The 22,690-nt window shown below is 33.6% G+C and overlaps 1 protein-coding gene across 4 annotated transcripts in view; it reads right to left on the minus strand.

Moving 5' to 3' along the window:
- The window catches only part of NOVA1 (NOVA alternative splicing regulator 1), a 142,335-nt gene that overhangs the window by 81,988 nt on the left and 37,657 nt on the right, over positions 1–22,690 (minus strand). The window contains exon 3 of one of the 4 annotated variants that reach the window (XM_032624846.1): positions 13,285–13,386. The exons of 2 other annotated variants lie outside the window; for them this stretch is intronic. The gene's annotated coding sequence lies outside the window, so the exon portion shown is untranslated. Of the gene's footprint in view, positions 1–8,531; positions 8,588–13,284; positions 13,387–22,690 lie in introns of those variants that run through there. One more of the 4 variants, XM_032624847.1, reaches the window with a different exon arrangement.

Below are 22,690 nucleotides of genomic sequence, written 5' to 3' on the forward strand. Positions count from 1 at the left end.
TCAACAATAAGTAACACAAGAATTAATGTAACAATGGGCCAGAATAAATAACCTTCCCCCCAAAACCGTGGAATATATAAAAGTTTAGCATGAAACTAGCACATATCATTACTCAAAAATAATATGGCTGGCATAACTGGAGAAATCACAGTGAGAAATTTTCCTCCAAAATATCTTAAAATAAATTCTATATAAATAAGGGACTTCCCTAGTGGTCCAGTGGTAAAAAATCTGCCTTCCAATGCTGGGGATGCGGGTTCGATCCCTGGTTGGGCCACTAAGATCTCACATGCTGCGGGGCAACTAAGCTGGCGAGCCACAACTACAGAGCCCACGTGCCACGGAGCCCGTGCGCCACAACTAGAGAGAAGCCCATGCGCTGCAATTAAAGATCCCGCATGCCTCAACGAAGATCCCGCAGGATGCAACTAACACCCAATGCAGCCTAAAAAAATAAAGAAAATAAATAAATAAATGTTTTTAAAATTCTATATAAATGAGAGAGTTGCAGCAGCCAAAATTTAGATCAAACCGTAAGTGAGCATACGTACAACCTCAGAAGGAGAAAAGTTATTTTAAACACAGACATGAAAGGAAAAGGGAAAGGCAAACAGAGATGACCATATAAAATTCTTAAGATTTTTAATGTGAAAAATATGATAATTGTTTTATATAATTTGGGGGAAAGGCACAGATGGGAAGAAATGGGCCAAGATTTTAAAAGCACACAATTATCGGGAATTGGAAAATATCATGAGAAACAGACACAGGCATAAATTACTACTAGGACTGTGAACTGATTTCAATTTCCTGAGATATAATTTGGCAATGAATACTCAAATATCTTAAAATATTGTATATACTCCTATGACCCACTATTCTATGTTCAGTAATTTATCATAACAGAACAATCGTAAGTGTACACAAAAACTTAAACACAATAATACACACTGTGTTTAATTTTTTTTTTTTTTTTTTTTAATTTTTTTTTTGCGGTACGCGGGCCTCTCACTGTTGTGGCCTCTCCCGTTGCGGAGCACAGGCTCCGGACGCACAGGCTCAGCGGCCATGGCTCACGGGCCCAGCCGCTCCGCGGCATGTGGGATCTACCCGGACCAGGGCGCGAACCTGCGTCCCCTGCATCGGCAGGCGGACTCTCAACCACTGCGCCACCAGGGAAGCCCCACACACTGTGTTTATATTTTAAAAGATTAAAACAAGTATACAATAAGGGATTGATTAAATATAACAAATGCCTAAGATGGGATATTCTGCAGACACTGAAAAGATCACGCTTGTGAAGAATGAAGAATATATACCATCTAAATATGCACATGGTACAATATTAATTGAAAAAAGGTAAAAAGCTCTCTATACAGTATGATCTCTAGAAGACTAGAAGCATAAAAATACATTTACAAGAGCTATTTTTATCTTTAAAACCTTCCCTAATTCATAAAAATAAATGATAAATTTTACATTCAGAAACATTTTAATTAGAATATAGGAAAATGGAAGAACTCAAGATGGGAAGGTTTTTCCTTTCCTTCTAAAAGTAATGAAAAAGTCAAAAGAAAAATGCTTCATTGATTTGACTCCAAGAAAATATAAAATTCTTTGTATAAAATAATGCCATAAACAAAGATAAAGACAATTGACAAAAGGGAAAAACACAAGTACATGGAACAAATGTATTTGTTTTTATATTATCCATTTGACAAAAATATTAATTTTGGCCAACAATATTCTACCCCAGAGGGCATAGCAGTAAACAAAATCAGAGTAGATACCTGCTCCCGTGGTTCTTTCATTCTCATTGGAAAGGACAGGTAAGAAGGTAACTTCAAACAGTGATTAGTGCTATGAAGACCATAAAAGACTCGGGAAACACACAAACAAACAAAAACCCCACAGCCAGTAACGTGATGGAATGTGAAAGGGGTGAGAGGGATGTAGCACTAGAAAGTTGATAACAGTTCCGCTAAGGAGGTGACATTTGAGCTGAAACATTAATGATGAGACATAATCACCATGTAAAGATTTGAGGAAGAGGGATCCAGAAAATGGATAACCACAAGTGCAAAAGCCATGAGGCAAGACAAAGATTAGCCTGTTTGAGAAGTGGTTGAAGTGTCTGAGCATAAAGGGCAGTGGGGAGACTGAAATAAGATGTAATCAAGAAATCTCAAGGCCAAATCATGTTGGGACCTTTAAATCATCACAGAAAGTTAATATGGCATTTCAAAACAATAAGGAAAATATCAAAATCCCCAAACAAGACTAGAAACAATTCACAACTGAAAAAATACAACTGATCGATCAATACACACATTAAAATTTCAATCTACCTAGCAATCAAAGATAAGCAAATTAAAATAGCAAGATACAATTTTTTACCTTTCAAATTGGAAAGCTATCACAAATCATCATTTATATACAATGGCAGTGAGGTGAGAAAATGACAAGATTGTTATTTATGCTAGCAAAAAATAAGGAAAAAAACTAATCAAAAATAGAGGTGTAATTTAAATAAATTATGGTACATTTCTGCCATGGAAAAGTGTGTGTCCATTAAATCTTCGAAGAATATTTAATGTTTAATTATGTCTGATACTGTTGATTACACCATTTCTAATCCATTCATAAATTCTAACAGTGCCCCTCCAAAACATCATTTCTACTTCAAAAAGCCCTAAGCCACCATAATTTCTAAGACTACTGCAATAACTTCCTAATAACTACCTCTTTATAGCCCCTCACCCCTTCCCTTGTTAATCTTCTATACAGCAGGGAGAGTGAATCCCTCAGTGTTAATCATCATAACATTCAAGTGCCCAATATATTCACATTTTAACTATAATAAAATTCTCCTTGCTATGTACGGCCCATGTGAGCTCACCCCGTGTTATCTCATAAACATCTCCTTTTGCCACTCTCTCCCCCAACAACATTCAACACACACAGCATTTGTCTCTGTTCTTTGAACTTGCCAAACTCGTTCAGATCCAAAGACTTTTGTCCTTGTTATTCCTGATACCTGGAATGTGATTTTCTTCCTCCGAATCATTTAGAGCTCAATTTAAATATCCCTTCTTCGAAGAGGTCTCCTCTTGCTATCCTAGCTAAAGCATACTCCTCCTCAACAATTTTATCACATGCACTTAGTTCCTTTATAGTATTTATGCCTATGTGAAATTATTTAGTGTTATATGTCTTCCTCTTCACTTATAAGAGTATAAGCTCCACTAGAGCAGAGACTTTCTGTATTCCCAGCATACAGGACCTAGAGAACAGTACTACAAAATAAACATTTATTGAATGAATGAATGAAGAATGAGAATAGAATATTATATAAATAACAGAATGTTGATTATATTAAATTTACTAAGTGACACACAAACCACCAAGTAGATATAATATATAGCGTATAAAAGCAACATATGCCAATGTTAATATAAATATGGGCGAAACTGGAAAACAGATTATAAAACATACATAGGCTTCAAAGTTTATTTTTATATAAACCAAAAGAAAATTTAACTAACTTGAAAATTTATCATTTTCAAAGAAATAACTGAGACACTGAAATATTAAAAGTCAATTTACAAAATTAAGAGCTCTTATGTATGTATGTGTGAATGTGTGTAGACAGATGATAGACATATGTAGATAAATACACACACATACTACTAAAAGAAAGATGAGGGGAATGAGAAGAAAATAGGATTATACTAATGAAAATATTCAAAATTATAGACTGAAAAGAATATTTTTAAGAGAACACATTTAAGAGGTCATCTTATTTCTATATAACACTGACATTCATTCAAATAATTTTATGAAACACTCTAAAAAACCACAGTAAGCCCATATTCAATCTGACCTGAACTGATAGCACATTCATAATGAAAATTTTCATAAACCAGTGATTATCTTCAAAGACTATAAGAAGAAAAGGCAAAGGGGAAAAATAAGCTATCTATAAAGTTCTAGCACAGGAAGCACTTAAATAATTTTTTGAAGTTTTAAAAATGCTTTTTATTTCTAAAAAACCAAAAATAAAAAATGAGAAATGACTATGTTATAATCTAAAAAATGAATATTGTCAATGACCAAGATAAATAATGGCCCAAAATATAGCGAAAAAATTCTCAATTTAAATATAGAAAAAGGGAACATTCAATTACCTCCTTGAGAAAAATGGGCTTCCTCCCAAGCCTCCATTGAAAAATATGATGTGAAATTGTTTCCATTGTTTTTCTATTAAAAATCTTCCAATTCAGTTTTCCTTTATTGACCCAATTCCCTGGTACTTAGGGTAAGGCTGTTTTTTTGTTTTTGTTTTCTGTACATGTGTGATTGCTTATCTGTCTAGAATAGTCTTGAGTTATTTCATTTGATTGTATCACAGATCTGGCAGGAGCTTCACCTCTGGCAAGTTAATGTCCACAGGTGATGTGGGAAGAGGCTGAAAAGGCATATGGTAAGCAATCTGTGCATGTTCTTGGATATTACTCTTCTTAGGAGGCCACTGTATTTTACTAGGATAAATCAGATCCACAGTGGGACTGGGAATTGAGTTGACTTCAAAAGAAACTTGCTTCCCATTTGTATCACGTATGTCCAAAAGAGCTAGAAAGGGACTAACGTAAAAAGAGAACTAACCCATTAGTTGTCTTCTGCTAAAATTATTTTCTCAAAACTGCCTGTAACTCCATATTTTAAAAATGGGATCAAAGGAAAAAAAGACTGAACTCAGTTTGTAAGTTATAACAGGAGCCTACAAACTAGCATATATACTAGCATAAGGCCAGTAAAATTTGCTTTCACATAGTTAGTACCAAGCCAAGTGTTCTTAATAGGTTATTGTTCAGAATTCATTTAAGGTACTTTCCTGGTAGTGTTAACATTAATAGGAAAATTATCTAGTTGGAATAATGTGTGACTGATTTTAAATGTAGGACTGACCTGTGTTTTGGCAATCCATTCAATATTTTTAAGAGTTAAATACCAAGAATCAACTATCTCACAATTAACTGAGTGAACTTAGAAAGGATTTACTGAGAATATTTCTCTATGGAAATCACACATGTGAATAATATGTGGTTTCTACTCAAGGAAAATGTAATATAAATAGAAAGACCAAACTAGTACACAAATCTTGGTAAGTGATAAGTAATGAACTAGAGTTTTATCAGTAAATATAGAATGAAGCATACTGATTTAAGACATCTTAAAAGCAAAACAATTTTAGAATCTGGAAATAAACAGAATGATATTCAAATCGAAGGAGAGAAGAGAGAGATAATATTTTGACCCTACGTCACAGGTTTATGGTGAAGCCACAGCAAGAATGATTTAGGTTGGGAGGCAGAATGAGAATGGAGAACTAAAGATCTGGTTTGGTTTCAGACAAGCTGAATCTGTCACAACCTGCAGCACAGTGGGAAAATGTGGAGATAGAATTTCAAAAAGAAGCATAAAAAGTAAATATCAATTAATGGCCAATTTTCTTATTATTTGCGTTTACCTCCGCAACATGAGTAAGGTATTATGCCATGGAGCACTAACATTAAGTATAAAATAAAGAAGTAGGTTTCTGATGAATTTTAGAGCTCTTTACTACTTAATTTTTAACATTTTACTTGACCCACTGCAACGGTTTCTATACTAAAGTCCTAGAAATATCACAATTAAAAAACAGAAAGAGCCATTTAAAAGGAAAAAAAAAAACAGAATGACAAATTTTAAAAGAGAAATATATTTCAGATAGTATATTTTGAAAAACTATATTTTTAAGTATTAATTTTCCTATATGATGACTGGTGGCTATACATACCAGATGCTTCCTAAAAACACTCCTGAATTTTAGTTTTCCCAAATATGCTCATGAAAACTTAGAAAAATAGAAATTTGTTCTTTCTAATATCAAACTTCCATCACATAGCAATATTCACCTTAAACTAAAATACAAGAATAATTAATTTTACTAATTTTGTAAAGTAAATAGAATGTTTGAATTACTGCAATGGTTGGGAAAAGAGTAAAGTAGCAGGAATAAATCGTTTCTTGATACCTAGATGCACTTTGTCATATTTTACAGTTTGTTCCTTCTTATGAAAACACAAATACAAAAGTCTATTGGTATAAGAAATATGACTTCATAAAGTAACCACATATATTACAATTCCTTGCATCAATGCTGTTTGAAATTCATCTGGTCCTGAGATTTGTCATATTTACCATTTCACCTGACATAAAGGTCAGAACATCCATTCACTAAGATTCCTAGGCTAGGAAGTATTAATTGATAAAAATCAAAAATTAAGTATTAAAGTATCACTAGTTATATTGGTGAAAGTTAGTAAATAAGGTAAAACTCTTTCTTTGAAATTTTAAATGAGATAATCCATATTTAATAGCAATGTGGAAATAGGAGCAAAAAATTATTTTTTTAATTTTTATTGATATTTTATTGATAATTGATTTATCTTCTCTCAAACTTTAATGATCTGATTTGAAGAGAACACATTTTTTTTCTATTTTACTTCTTAGTATACTAGCTATACTCATTTGGAACTTTCCAGAAAAACTGCCTGTAAAAAAAAAAGATTTTTAAACATCAAAGGAATTTTTCCAGGAAAAAAAAAAGATTTTTAAACATCAAAGGAACTTTTCAATTATTTCTACTTACAATGCCCTTTTGACTTGGGAATTATCTAATTATCATATATTTACCTGACAATACATATTAAAGAATCCTACTTTTGGCTAAATTCCAGCAATAAAGATTGCATTAAATTATGTTCAGGAATGGCAGAAATTCAATGCTGCATTCCAAACTGTTTAAGTCACTTTTGCACAGCAATCACTCAAAATAACAATAAAGTCTGACTGAAACAGCACTTTACTCCCAACAAACACAACTTCAATTTAATTTTCTGTTATAGGAATACTACTCTCTCATAACCAGTGTTCTTGGTGACCAACAGCTTGATTTTTTACCATTTCTGACCATATTTTGTGATACAATCTGAAACCTTGAAGAATTTAAAAAAAAAAAAAGAAAGAAAGAAAAGAAAAACTGATAATGGAAAGAAATTGTTTTTTTTTTTTTTTTTTCTAACTTTCAACCTGAACCTGCTTGGATTACCTGGTTATCCTTATTTAATCATCATTGACACTCTGTCAATTGTAATAAAACAAGGAAGAAAAACAAAGAGATGCAACGGAAATGGAAGATCAACTGAGCCAAAACACAACTAAAACCTAAAATGCACTTGCCTAAGAATGAATGAAGGGCAAGACCACTGGCTTAAAAAAAAAAACAATCAGAGGCATAAAAAATAATTCTTGTACCCTCAAATATTTTTGGACTAAGGATATACATAAATAAAAATAGAAGTATTAATTACTCAACAGTAATATTATAAACCCCAATCTCAGTGTTTAGAAGAGATTCATTAATTCAGCAAATAATATACTGAATACATAACAGAGAACAGCAGTAAGGGATTCACCAAGAAATAAGTCAGTAGCTGTCTTAAAAATGCTCACAATCTAATAGGAAGACAGACATATTTATACATAATACAGTAATACTTTAAACACAGTATTAGTGAGAACACAGAACACACTAGAGAAAAGCATTTATTCTAACTGCCAAGACCAATAAAGACTTCACCTAAATTGGACATCGAAGACTGAGTAAGATTCTATCAGGAGGAAAAGCTAGAAAGAATATTCCAAACTCACAGAATAGCCTACGACAACGTATGGAGATACAGAAATGGATGAACGTTCATAGATATGCCAGCTCCCCATAATGGGCTCAGTGCAGGTGATTTAAAAGGATATTCAAATGGGAATTTTCCTGTTTTCTCCGTTTCTGCTAAGGACCCGAAGCTGAGAACAATAGGTTCCAAGTACTAGAGCTGAGGTGATACATCATCTATGCAACACTTGGAAAGAATGTGGCCAATAATTGCTCATGTATCCTTTAGTCTATCATTCACATAAAAAAATATAAGCATCTATTGGAGGAGGGGAGTTTATAAATTGTTTGGGGAAGGAACAGAACAATGATTCACTCAGACTTTGGCTTATGCCCTTCAGAATACAGGACACTTAAGGAATGGTACAGGAACTGGACTTAGGTCTGAAGAAAAAATCTAAAGGCAAGAGGGCAAGATGACCTCACTCCAGGCTACTACCTCAGAAATGGCCAAGAATTCCACTTCAGAGATCGTGGAGTACAGAATTACATTTTCCCATAGGACAGATTAGGATCCCTGGGAAAGGAACTAGCCCTGAGCCATTTTTAAAGAAACTCTACCCAAAGGACTACAAAAGGAACAAGATAACCCCAGAAGAAAGAGGCTGGAGGTAGACCAGAAAGTCAGAGACTAAGGAAGGTAGTCAAAGGAAGACAAAGAAAGTATCAAATTACAACTGGGTTATCCTCAGACAGTAGGAATCTTTGATAAACCCCAAAAAGCAAGAGAAAGAATCCATTCAGATTTCCAACATACCTTTACTACCAATTAGTTGTTCTCTATTTCTAATCTTGAATCTTTGGAAGACCCAGGAGCTGCACAGTGTGTAGGGAGGAAAAATAAGGCAAAAGAAATTAATACAAAAGTCTGCTAGTTGACATGTCCTGTTCCCCTTCCCCACTCAGAGTTTTAAGAATGCTTTGAGTAAGGCTGATGTAAGGGAGAAATTTTACGTTGGATGACAGTTTGGAATTTTAATTTCTTAGCCTGTTTTTTTTACTGCCTGAAAACAGTCTAATTTGCAATGCCAGAGAGTGAGTAAAGAAGGAATGACAGAGAAAACAAAAGAACAAGAGAGAGAGAAGAGCAAGAGGAGGAGAAAAAGGAAGAAGAGCAAGGGAAGGGCAGAACAAGGATAGGTACTTGAACAGCACTGAGACAGAAAAAATAATATTCAAAATGGGATTTTGGGTACAGTGACAGAAAAAAATAACTTTCTGCTTGTACCCTGGTGAGTCCATCTCTTTTAATAAACCCACAGAGAGTGCTAAATGGTGGGCAAAGTAGTCTGATTATAAAGCGATAATTTTGATGTGATTATTGTGAAGTCTGAAATCTAGTCTATAAATACAGAAAAATTAAAGTTATTTTTTTAAAGGAGTACCAATCACATAATCATGTACATACTGTGAATTTGTTTAGGGAGAACTTACATTTATTTTTAAATGTTCACGCATGTCCTGAGTTGCAGAAACTCTGTAAGCACTGGGAAAAAGAAGTTAAAGGCAGATTCCACCTTCAAGGAGTTTACAGAAAGAAACACACAAGAACAGGAATAAGCAAAGCCTACAGGATCATGTATGAGGGTCACCTAACAAAAGTATAAAGGATGAAGCAGTAGGAAACACCTCAGTTAAGGAGAAATTAAAGTTAGGTCTAAGGGCTTCCCTGGTGGCACAGTGGTTAAGAATCCACCTGCCAATGCAGGGGACACAGGTTTGAGTCCTGGTCCAGGAAGATCCCACATGCCGCGGAGCAACTAAGCCCGTGCGCCACAACTACTGAGCCTGCACTCTAGAGCCCATGGGCCACAACTACTGAGCCCACATGCCACAACTACTGAAGCCCACGTGCCTAGAGCCCATGCTCCGCAACAAGAGAAGCCACCGCAATGAGAAGCCCACACACCGCAAAGAAGAGTAGCCCTGGCTCACCACAACTAGAGAAAGCCTGCGCGCAGCAACGAAGACCCAATGCAGCCAACAATAAATAAATAAAAATAAATAAATAAATTTTAAAAATAAGTTAGGTCTAAAGAATTGAGTTATACAGATGATAGTAGCCTAGGGATTAAGGGGATGTGAGTGGTTGGAAAGAATGCTGCAGGCAGGCAAAGGCCCAAAGAAAGCATGGCATATTCTGGGAACTGTAAAAAGTTCAGTAGCAATCAATCAATCAATACATGCAGTCTACAAGGAAAGAAATAAAGTTGAGGAGCCAGATCAATACCTGGACAGGGAATTTGGATTTTATCAAAAGAACGATGGAAGCCACTGAAAGGTTTTAGTAACACTCATTTTTCATATACTGCATATCTAGTATATGCTAAGCACTCTTTCACATGTTTGATTGTTTTTTCCTCACAACAACCCTGTGAGGTAGGTGTAATGATTTCCAATTAACAGATTGAAAAAAAAAAAAAAAAAACCTTAAATTTGTTAAATTACACTTGATTAAATAGCTACAAAGTCCTGGCAATCAGTATGCCAACCATGCTTCACAAAATACATTAGGAAGATCACACACACACACACACACACACACACACACACAAATATTACATACAACACATTGAAATTTCAGAGTTAAAAAAATGTTTTAAGTAATAATGCTTGTTAATTCAGTATTAAAGATAAAAGATTTGTGGCATTAAATAGTTCTTTAAGCAAACTTACACATTTAAAATTTTCAACTAATTCGATTTATAATGAGAAATACCTGCAGAATTCATGAAGACAGACAGGAATTAATATATATATAAAATAAGATATAGCAAAGATTGAGGTAATTATATGATGATTTTATCTCAATATATTTGCCAGAGGTTATTTGGGAAATATATTTGAAAGGTTTTTTATCTCCCTATAATATCACAAAAATTTGTTCAGACAAATTCGGTAAGACAATTTTTTAACAATCTGTTTGGGATGGATCTAAAAATATCTCTAATTTAAAAGACAGAGTATGTACTTTGTAAAACTGAGAAGAGTACCTGAGAATTTAAAAATATATATTGAAACTCCATTTAAAAATGTATGTTCTTTAAAATTAATTTAAATTAAAATCTACAAAGTATACTTCTCTGTAGCTTATTTTCTCATCATTTTCACTTATTTCTTCAGCTAGTCGTAATATTTCTTTTTAAAATCTTTAATTGAAAGCTAGATGTTGCTAGAACATTATTGCTGGAAGTCTAAGTACATATAATTATTTAGAAATTTCTATTATCTATGCATTTGATTCATTTTTCCTATTTCAAATAGAAAATTATAATGGGGAGGATGAAATAATAAAGGTTTCATTAAGATTAACTACTCTTGATTTAGTATTTATTTCTGAATGCCAAATTATTAAGAGAGTATAAATTAAATAATAAGCCTGACCACAATTCTAGTTCTTCAGAATATGATGAAGAGCACTCCCTTGGAAAATAAACAATTAAATAGAGATATTAGATATCGATAAGATACTTTATGCAATGAGGATAATTTCTAAATAAACTAACGTTTCAAATATACAACTGAACTGAAACACCAACATTATTTTTGATTACACAAGTAGTACATGTTCATTAAATTCAAATAGTACACAAGTGTATTAAACAAAAATGAAAGTTTCCATATAATTCCCTTTTCCAAATACCATATACTGGGAGTATATTAAAGTATAAGTTTCATATGAATCTAATAAGTTGTTAAACTTCATCATCCACGGAAGATCTAAATATCCTGTGTAACTGAAAAATATATACTCACAATGCACCACAGGTAAAGTTTGTACCTTTTCACCAACACAGTAAATTAATATATAAAACATATGGCCTATTCTGTCAAATATGATTACTTCAGTTAATAAGATGAATGGGATTAAGTAATACTTACACTGCATGCAGAAAATACAAAGGAACCAGTTATAGCAAATCGAATATTTCACATACTGATAAAATACCCTCTTGCTAGAGACACGTAAGTATATTATATTATGTCTAAACTATATTTTTAAAAATACTAATGTTCACTTTTTTAATGCTTTGACTACTGAGTAAAGTATTAAGTCTATGCAAGTAAGGGGTAAAATCTCCTTAAAATGTTAGTTTTTTGGTAATATTTAAGTGCATTCTTTTCTGAATGTAAATAAAGTCTAGCTTTTTCTAATCTGCTTGATGCTCCCTGATGAGAATCATACTGTATTATTTCTCAAAAAAATTTGTTTCAAAACATTGGGGGTAACTCCACTATAAAATTAGAGACAGTTTAAAATCTTTGTAGGAAATCAGAACTCCTCTTTTGATTCTAAAATAGCATCACTCTGTATTTAATTAGTACAAATAATATTCTAACTGGAACAAAATCACTTGCACCAAAATATCTTGGTTACATAATGTAAGGTACAATTCTCAATACATAGAATTCTACCACTGAGTTAAACAGAAAACACTTACAGGTCTCTAGAAAATAATTTCTTCCACCCACCTCATTTTACAAGTTAACAAACTGTGGCCCAGAGAGGCTTTTATCTGCTTTCACTGAGAACCTACAGTATAGAGATGTACACAAATATCATTTAAGTTATGACACATACTTTAAAGTTACCTAAAACAAATGACACTATGTTTTATAAGATTAAGACTTTCTAATGACTGAGACCCTAATTTCTTGCCACAGAAACGTCTATAGATGCACACACACACAACACACACACAAAGATAACTAGTAAGTCATACAACTGACTCAAAAAAAGCAAAACAATGAAATATAACAATCCATATCATATTGTTTAAAAATAGACACAGCAGTTCCTAATGTTATTTTCCTATCCTATAAGTCATAACCATGCCAAACTATTACAAAAGCAGCATTCTTGTAAAATTGCTTTTACAAAAGGAAAAAAGGAAATCATTAAACAGTTAAATGGGAGGGAGAGACTAAAATACGTTACGTGGAAGTTCAAATATTTACTATTTATTCTCTCCCACGCTTTCTTTCAATATGTTAAAAAGTTCAAACACAATGCTTCTAAAACAAAAAAATCAAAACTACATTTATCACAAACTGGCTTTGTTGCAAAACTTTCATGAGAAGAATGAAAGTATTAACACTAAGGCATACAACACTGCAAGGAAAGCTAATTAGGATGTTTCTGTTGAATTATAAGTTGATTTGCTACTTTAAGAACACAGCTCTAAAATCATATAATACTGATTTGGTTATTTGAAAAATATTTAAAAACAAATTGATTCTCTTAAGTTGCATTAAAAGTGAAGTATTTATAAAAGCATTTTAGTTACATTTGCTTTTAGAATAAAATCATTTCTGAGCAGTGCATCCATTTGTTTGTTATTTAAACAGTACCAATCACAAATTAGATGACCTTAAAATAAAATTTAGAGCCAGGGAGAGCAGCACTAAGTTTAACTGACCTCAATACATTTTTAAATGATGCTTCCCAGTTTTTCGTTATTCTCTCATATTGGGTTTTCCAGTCTAGGGCGGGTACACAAGAAACTTACAGTCTATGTAGTACTCCTAGTCAGTTTCACTCTGCAGATGGCACAGTGGAGAAATACCTTCTGTACAGGACCATGTACAATTTCTTCTACAGCTGTCAGCACCTAGGGGAAAGTGCGCTGTTAAACAGTTGCTGCGTTCCACCTCAGAAGTGGCTGCAATTCGGTGGTGGGTGAAGTGACTCCTGTACATATATACAGGGATGAAAAGTACTATAGAAAATGAAAACATTTAACAACAAAAGTGGCTGTCTGAAAACTGTGCCACAGCAAAGCAGAATACATCATTCAGTCACAAGAGCCCTACACAGATAGGCTACTATTCACTTAAAAATTGAATGTTAAGAATGAGAAGGAAAAAATAGAAATACAGTTATTCAATTCACAATATAACTAGAAATCATTGTTAAAACATATGTTAAAAAATTAAACCCAAACATTATATACTGATTTATAACATTATTTCTATAGTAATTTACCTAAAACCAGGCAAATGTATACAGTATGATTCTTTATTCTGTTCAGCCAATTTAATACTTCTGTTTTAGTTAACAATTCAAGGGGTAAAAAAAAAAATAGGTGAGATATCAAACCTGAAGTATAAATAAGTAACATGAAAATATCTAAAACGAACTGTAAGAAAAAACATTCTGAAATTCTTAATTACTTCGTATTAAAAATTTTATAAAATAACCAGTCCTCAACTACTAGCAATGGTTATTTTTCATAAAAGGGAGCTTTAAAAGTGACCTCATTATAAAATGACAACTTCTCTTCTCCAAAGTCACAATGAGTCAGGATCTAAACACATCTTCATCCTTAACCCATATAAACAATGCATCAATGGTAACTATATGGTAACTTTAGCTCATTAATACATAAAATTATTACTATAACCTACTTTTATTACAAAACAACACCCCTTTCTACATGATTTATCTTTGATGGAATCAGAAGATAAAATCCAAAAATTATTCTCTGAGAAATATCACTGAATCACTAGGCTTGAAGGTACTATCTTTCTAATCTTCTATCTCTAGGCACAGCTACTATATTTATGCTAATCTGAAGAGGTAACTGATTACATTATTTCAAAATATCACATTTAGGTTCCTGAAACAGACTGAGAATGCTTTGATGTGAAGTGCAACAAATATGACCATTAAAAAGTGTCCCATCCATCAAACTTATCTGAATCTCACTTGCCATAACAGAATTTATTCTGGCATACATTCAGTGAAGTTAGAGGTAGCCAACAATTCCCTTCAGCTTTCTTAAATTCTTTCTATAATAAGGCATAATGTAAATGAATATTATTTCCTTTAAGTGACAAGAGGTCATAAAGGAAGAAAAAAGTACAGAGTTTTCCAGTCTCTTTATTAAAAGACATGGATCAGAGATCCCCAATCTGGGGTCTACTTATGGGAATTAGGAAACCTAGGAATTCTGCAAAAGTGCAGGCTAAAATAAAGACATATTATACAGGTGTATAAGTACATTTTTTTCTAGGGGAAATGGACTTTTGTCAGGTTCTCAAAAGGCTCTGTGATTTTCCAAAAAAAGTTTAAGGAACTACTGATAAATGATGTGAAGACACCCAATTGCATAAGCAGCAGTAATCATTTAAATCAAATGCCTAAATCTGAGCAGTTCATTATGTAAAATGAGTGGCAGACACAGGAATGTTCCAACCATTAAATGAAATAACTCATAAAGCACCTAATACTGACCTATTATTATCAGTAATAGCAGTAATTGTTCAAAAGAGCTATGTCAAAAAAATAAAACTTCCGTATAGGGTCCCATCTTTATTTACTGCTACATAACTTCATAATATATTACTTTTACTTAGCTGCGTCTTCTACTCTTATTTAGGTGTGTCTTTTAAAAGACATCAACATCACAAGCTATACATTTCTGCATTATTTTAGATACAAAAATGCTAAATACAAGTTTTGGAACACTGCTACATACTCCTAGAATCTACATTTCCCCAAAAGCCATACCGGTCCCTTCTATGACACAGTACTTACTTGGAAAAGGCTCAGATATGAAAAACATTTGGCTTCAATTGTTTATATAAAATAATTTCACCTCCTTTATCAGTCTTGCCTTTCAAACAAATAAAAAAATCTAAATTTGAAGAATCTATCAAGGAAACACATTTTCTGAAAAAGTTATACATATAATACTTTTACTTTCACATATCATTTTCTTTACTCAGGTTAGTTTTCTGAAGATAAAAGATGCAACAAACATTCATACATACACAACCTTTAAAAAGAATCCTTGTGTTACAACATGTAGATTAGCCTTACCTTTAAAATGAATTCACAATATTACCAACATCATTACAAAATCATGTGCATGGTGCTCTTCAAGATTGTGGTAACTTTTAAATACCCATCAAAAAATGACAAATGAACTGTTACCATGTATTAAAGATGCTCAGTGAAGGAAGAGGTTGGTAAATATATCTGAAATAATAGCATACAGTGCAACTATGTAGTTGGTTCCCAATCATTTCAAATGTCAAGTACCTTTCCTAGAGTCTTCTCATGATAGGAGTCATATTTTATGTATTCACACACTAATAAAATATATAGCAGTAAGAACAAACGGTATAGGCTTTAAGTAAAGATACAGAAGTAGAAGAGAAACATATTAAGCATTCAGAGTACTGCAATGAAAAGAATAAGACTAGAATATAGAGTACACGGAGGGGTCAGTGAGGAGAAGGACAAGAGGCACAGGCCCAATTATGCTAAGGAATTTTTGAATATTTTATTCCAGAGGATGGCATTTTGAGAAGTATTTTATAAAAATCATTTCTAGCAGCAGCATGGAAAATGAACTAAAGGTGTAGATGGTTCAACTGGGATGACAACAATGGGAATACATAGTTAGGAATAATAAAAGATCTGTAAAAACTTTTTAAAGTATACTACTCTGTAAAACACTAGAAGGGTAAACATTGTTAGATAAATCAAAGCTATTTCTCAAGTTTGAGTATAGAAAGTAGCATCCATTCATTCATTAATTCACTCAACAAAAACAAAAAAAAATCGACTGTCTCCTATGCATCAGGTCCCATTTTAGGCACTGGGCAAAGCACTGAACAAAGGAGCCAGTGACTTGCTCTCTTTAAAATTATATGCAGGGCTTCCCTGGTGGCGCAGTAGTTGAGAGTCCGCCTGCCGATGCATGGGATGTGGGTTCGTGTCCTGGTCCGGGAGGGTCCCACATGCCGCGAAGCGGCTGGGCCCGTGAGCCATGGCCACTGGGCCTGCACGTCCGGAGCCTGTGCTCCGCAGCGGGAGGGGCCACAGCAGTGAGAGGCCCGCGTACCGCAAAAAAAAAAAAAAAAAAAAAAAAAAAGATTATATGCAAACGGGAAAGACAGATAATAAACTATTAAATATATAATAAAATGTAAGAAAATGATTCACATATGAACTAAAAGTAAAGCAAGCCATGGGAAAAGAGTGACCAACACACTATTTTAACAGTGTACAAAGAAAACCCAAGGAAGCAGCATTATATGAATGAAGAATGAAGTGGCAGGAGTCTACAGACTGACTATCTGGGGTAAGAACACTGATGGAACAGTGAGAGCAAAGCCCTGAGATGGGAACAAATGGTGGAACTGATGGTAGCCAACAAGAATGGCAGTACTCGCAAGACTATGATAAAATTTACATAACAGACTATCAGGTGGGACTTTTCCCATTGCCAGGGATTGGCATTACAACCCAAGACTGAGAACAAAGAGTCACCAATCAAGTATTTCACGTTCAAAAGACAGCCTAAACAAGTGAGAGCCAACTACCTCTCCACCATAACCGAAACATCTTTACCTTCCTCAGTTCCTCTTTACCCTAGAACTGCCCACCCCTGCCCACCTTGAGTGAGTCAATCATCAGAGTTTGCTTCACTGACTTAACGTAGTTGGATAGTGCTATTTCCAAGAGTCTAAATCAAGTCAGAGCGGGTCGAAAGATTGGCAAGAATGGAAGACTGGTATCTCATCTTTCAGCTGGATTTCTGCTTGTGTTTAGACTTGCTTATCATCCCATGCCCATACCTACTACCCATGCCTACACGAGGAGAGGAAAAAAAGATGTGGATTGGAAAACAGGGTAGAGAGAACTGGACTCACTATTTGTAACAGCAGAGTGTGACTAACAAAGTAGCTGGATTGAGCCTCCAGACAATGGGGATCCCAGCAGCCAGAGGCTGTGGGCGTACTGGAGAAGTAGAAACTTCGATAGAAAAAGACAAACTGGATAGTGTGACTCTGCAAAAATACCTCATCCTCCCAAAAAAAGTTTTACACACGTGCCACATCAACAGTAGTATTCGCCTCTCTTTCCCCTCAGAAGGCATGAGGTCTAGTCAGTGTTACTCAGATGACCAGAAATAGAAAAAGAAAAGAAACAAAAAGGGCACCACTAAAGTAGGAAAATCTTTTCCCTTTCTATCTCTCACCCAGGAGGAGAAAGGAATATAAATGAAAGAGCAGATCACTCTCTACTCACTGGAGTGAGCAGACTGAATGACTATATTCAACCCTTTCCCCACTACAATCTCCTAGAACAGCCTAAGCAGCACTGAGTAGAAGGGGGAAAGCTGAGTTTTAAATTGGGCTATGAGGTTAAAATTCAAACTAGTCAGATTAAACTGATTTTCTGAAGTGTCCAGAAAGCGTTGACATTTCCTCGAGATGAGTAAAGAAACAAACAAAAACCTGATTTGACCAATCACAAAGGTCAGATTCGAGAAAAATAAAATCACTTCATGTTTGCATTCCCACTTCATTCTCCATCTCAAGTCATACTGTATTATGAAATGGTTAACAGCAATGAGCTAGTAAGTGATTTTTTACTTTTCATCTCTCTAAAATATTCTATGACTATCAGGCTGAATAGCTGCATTATCATATTTTTCTTATTCTTAAGAACTACTAGTAATTATATAACTATGGGTATTTTATAAGGAAGTCTTCATATTTCCCCTTGTATAAAAGTTACAGAAATATTTTGAACATTTGTAAATAATACTAGGTCTTATTACAAATACGAACAAATATAAATATTTTATACATTTGTGGAGAATACTAGGTTGTATAGAAACTAAAAAGTAGAATCCCCTAAATAAGACACCAAACTTGAAGAACAAAAAGGCTACAGGGAAGGAAAAAGAAAAAACAGGTTAAAACATTTATTGTTTTAAAGGAACATTTTCGATATTCATATTGGAGTAACCTGAAGCCCAACTTTAAAGAATATTCTGCCTTGATTTATAGCTTAATAACTTTGGGCTTTCCCCCAAATTGAATCATGCCCTTCCCATTTATTTAATATTTAAATTAATCTTTAATGGGAATTCTCTGAAAACTTAGGTATATCTTTTTAAATAAATTAAGGTATCAGTATTTTACATGACTAAATAATACATAACGTTATCTCTGTTTAAATGTCACACTTTTAGAGAATACAGGATCCTATTACATTGATGTTTATAACTCCTTATGTAATGGTCCTATTCATTTTACAATCACTTATCATCCTAAATTATGCCATGTATATAACATTTTATCAGTTAGTCCTTCTCAGAGATACAACATAATGAAAGTAATATGACTCAAAATTACAGAACTAAGTTCTATATTTATACCTTTTTTCTAGTCTACTATTTCATGGGATATAAGAATAAACATTATCATTTATAAGTAAATTGGAAAGTGTAAGGAAAACCATACAAACTCAAGTCATTCAAACTTACATGTTAATTTACTGTCAGTAAATAATGTCAGCCGGATTGTCAACACAGTATTGAAGGAGAAGAACAAAGTTGGAAGACTGACTCTATCAGACTTTAAGACTTACTACTTACTGTAAAGCAACAGTATTCAAGACTGTGTAATAGCAGTCAAAGAACAGAAAAATTGACCAATGGAAGAGAACAGAGAGACCAGAAACAAACTCACACAAATGTAATCAACTGATCTTTGACAAAGCAAACAAAATTCAATGAAGAAAGGATAGCCTTTTCAACAAATGGTGCTGGCCTAATTGGATATCCATATCCCCCCCCAAAAAAATCTAGACACAGACAATAAACCTTTTATAAAAATGAGCTCAAAATAGAAAAAAGACAAAGTTATGAACCTCCCAGAATATAACATAGGAGAAAAATCTAGGTGACCTTGGAAATGACAGTAACTTTTCAGATACAACACCAAAAGCACAATCCATGAAAGAAAAAAAGCTACAGATAGGGAGAAAATATTTGGAAAACACATATATGATAAAGGACTAGTAATCTAAATATACAAAAAACTCAAATTCAACAACTAGAATACAAACAACTCAATTAAAAAATGAGCAAATGGTCTGAGCAGACACCTTCCTAAAAAGATAAGATGATAACATATGAGCATATGAAAAGATGCTGAACATCAATCAAATGTGTATTAGTTTGCCAGGGCTGCCATAACCAAGTATGACAAACTGGATGACTTAATAGAAATTAATCGTCTCACAGTTTTGGAGGTCAAAGTCTGAAATCAAGGTGTTGGCAGGGCTGGTTCCTTCTGAGGGCTGTGAGGGTAGGATCAGATTCCAGGCCTCAATTCTTGGCTTATAGATGGCAGTCTTCATGTTCCCATGGCATTCTCCCTCTATGCATATCTGTGTCCGAACTTCCCCTTTTTATAAGGACACCAGTCATATTGGATTCCGACCCACTGTAATAACCTCACTTTAACTTGATTAACTCTGTAAAAACCATAACTCCAAATAAGGTCATAAGGTCACACTGTCAGGTACTGGGGGGTTAGAAATTCAAGATATGAATTTGAGGGGGGGATATAATGGTATGTCATTAGGGAATTGCAAATTAAAACCACCATGAGATACCACTACACATCTATCAGAATGGCTAAAATCCAAAACAGTGACAACACCAAATGTTAATGAGCATGTAGAGCAACAGGAACTCTCATCCACTGCTAGTGGAATGGAAAACAGTACAGCCATTTTGGAAAACAGTTTGGCAGTTTCTTTCAAACTAAACATACTCTTACCATATGATCCAGCAATCACACTCCTTGGCATTTACCCAAATGAGCTAAAAACTCATATCTATAAAAAAAAATCTACACACAAATGTTTATAGCAGCTTTATTCATAATTGCCAAAACTTGGAAGCAATCAAGATGTTCTTCAACAGGAGAATGAATAAACAAACTGTGGTATACCCATATTATATAAAATGAGGTATCGTATCACAAAAAGACAGAAAGAAAGCTTAAATGCATATTACAAAATGAAAAAAAACAATCTGAAAAGGCTACATACTCCATGATTTCAAGTATATGACATTCTGGAAAAGGCAAAACTACAGAGACAGTTAAAAGATTAATGGTTGCCAGAGATGCACGGGGAGGAAAGGAAGGATGAGGTAGAACACATCATGAGGGGATATTTAGGGCAGGGAAGATGTTATGTATGACACTGCAATGATGGATAAATATCATTATACATTTGTAAAAGCACTGAAAGCGAATCCTAATGTAAACTATGGACTTCAACTCTACCATACTAATGCAAGATGGTAATAGGAGAAACCGTGTGCTGGGGTGGGGGGCAGGAGAAGTAGGGACAATAAAAGGTACAGTCAACCGTCAGTATCCATTGGAAATTAGTCCCAGGATTCCCGCAGATACCAAAATCCAAGGGTGCTCAAGTCCCTTATATAAAATTGCGTAGTACTGGCATATACCCTATGCAATCCTCCCATACACATTAAACATCTCTGTATTACTTATAATACCTAATATAATGTAAATTCTACGTAAACAGTTGCTACCACACAACAAATACGAGTTTTTTCTTTTTGGAACTTTCTGGGATTTTTTTTTTTTTTCCAAATATTTTCAATCCTTGGTTGGTTGAATCTGAGGCTGCGGATCCTGCAGATATGAAGGGTCAATTGTATATTGCAACTCCCTTGGACTTTCTACTAAATTTTTCTGTTAAGGTTAAAACTGCTCTAAAAAGTGTAGTCTATTAATTTTTTTAAAGTAGTTGTTCTACTAATAAGATCAAGAAGTAAAAAATTTAGGATAATTACATGGAAACAGAAACGGGCCTCAAAAAAATCTAAGTGCAAATGGAGACATATGATTTTTCAGCAATAGTCATGAAAGTAAATTATTAAAAAAGTAAATATAATTATAAATTATATTTTTAAATATGGTGACCTGAGTGAAACAATGGTAATATAGAGACAATGGTAATATTGTTACAGTGGCTGATATGCAAATGAGTTTATTAAGGCAAAATTTTGTTCTTCGTTTTTCCACTGACATTTTCCTGTAAAGCTATTTTTTTATAGCTTTTCCAAAAACAAAAACGCATTTTCAATTTGAAACTTCTTTTTCAGGCTACCTGCACTTGAAATGGAACACAGTGACAGAGCATAGCAAGAATTTCATACATTTAAAATAAGAAATAAATCTAAACATACAGCTACTCAAACCTGCTCTCATCACATGCAAGTGATATTTTGTTTCTAGGATCGCAGGGCATATTAAGTTTTGCTATAAAACTCAATAAAATTATAATCTATATATAGGAAAGTTATAGCTAGGAAACAGGGTTTAAATAGGCCAAAACATTTTGTTAGGTTTTAACAATGTTCTATTTTAATTTCAGAAACCCAGATAATGCCATGGATATAACAGTATCAAGAGTTTAAGGTTATTATTATTTTAGTATTCACGCTATACTTTAGTCATTCTAAAATTCCCTAGCCTACCTGATGATATTAGAATGGAACCAGGTAATATTGTTTCAGCAAACTAAGACAGAAAACTTCTGGCTAAAGGAATTCAAGGTTAAGTTTTCCCTCCCTGCCTACATATCATGCATCTTACTTGGATGCAACAGAAAATTTATAGAAACAAGGAAATTTTAAATTAACTATAAGTTGATTTTTACAAGAGAAGGAAATAGTTTTCTATCCTTTAAAGTTAAAAAAAAGTGGTTACTTTTCTAAAGTGTGTAGATCTATCCATACTCCTGTGCAATTACATATTTATTTTTTAATATTCTTTAGTAATATTTATGACTCTAATGCATGTTTTCTAAAAGGAGAAATAACCACCAATCTTAAGAAAATAGAATATATAAAATATCCTGGTAGCTGTGTAAGCATAATTAGACATATAAAGTTTGCTTTGGAACCCAACAATTTGGAATTTATTCTTACCCTCATCATTTATCAAATACTCTACTGGTAACTCTGGGAAGGATACTGAATGCCCAATTTTTAAAATATGGGGTAACTATAAATTTTAATATTTTTATATGATGTAGACAGGCTTATATTTGAGACTATCTTA

This window comes from Phocoena sinus, chromosome 2, assembly GCF_008692025.1.
Source record: "Phocoena sinus isolate mPhoSin1 chromosome 2, mPhoSin1.pri, whole genome shotgun sequence".
In the NCBI taxonomy this organism is placed as follows: Eukaryota; Metazoa; Chordata; class Mammalia; order Artiodactyla; family Phocoenidae; genus Phocoena; species Phocoena sinus.